Source organism: Gavialis gangeticus, unplaced genomic scaffold (genome assembly GCF_001723915.1).
Source record: "Gavialis gangeticus isolate Ggan-Ray unplaced genomic scaffold, GavGan_comp1, whole genome shotgun sequence".
Taxonomy (NCBI): domain Eukaryota; kingdom Metazoa; phylum Chordata; order Crocodylia; family Gavialidae; genus Gavialis; species Gavialis gangeticus.
The window spans coordinates 62661015-62661473 of record NW_017728995.1 but is presented as its reverse complement, the minus strand read 5'-3'; the positions used below and the strand labels follow the sequence as shown (position 1 = coordinate 62661473).

Genomic DNA, 459 nt, shown 5'->3' with positions numbered 1-459 from the left:
GGTAGGTTCGCAAAGGAGCCTGAACCACCGCATTCGGGTGCTCCTTCCCCTGGCTGGGTGGAAATGCTTCCCCTACAGGACCCCGGCTCTGGGTCCAGACTGAAGAAAAGCCTCTGGAGGCAGGGAGTCTAGAGCTCGGAGCCAGCGCTGACGCCACGGGAGCTGCAGCGCTCTCGTCAGGGGGCAGGGGTTGACCGGGGACAGGGAGAGCAGGGTAGAGAGGCTCAGGTCCGTCTTTAGACTCCACAGAGACTGAAATCGGAGGATCATAAGGAGGTGGAGTGGTAGAGTAAAGAACCGGTTTTGGGGCTTTTTTGGCCAATTCAGCCCACAGGTACCAATAATCCATCTGCTGAGGTTTTAAAGCTACTAATTCCATTCGAAGGAATGTCAAACGAGACCGATCAAATGAGCTAAATTTCGGCCACCGTTTATCCAGAGCACCTTGTTGAGTTAAGA

General features: G+C 54.5%; 1 long non-coding RNA gene across 1 annotated transcript in view; it reads right to left on the bottom strand.

The window, feature by feature from the left end:
* The window catches only part of LOC109287859, a 2962-nt gene that overhangs the window by 1009 nt on the left and 1494 nt on the right, over nt 1-459 (bottom strand). The gene's annotated exons all lie outside the window — the stretch shown is intronic.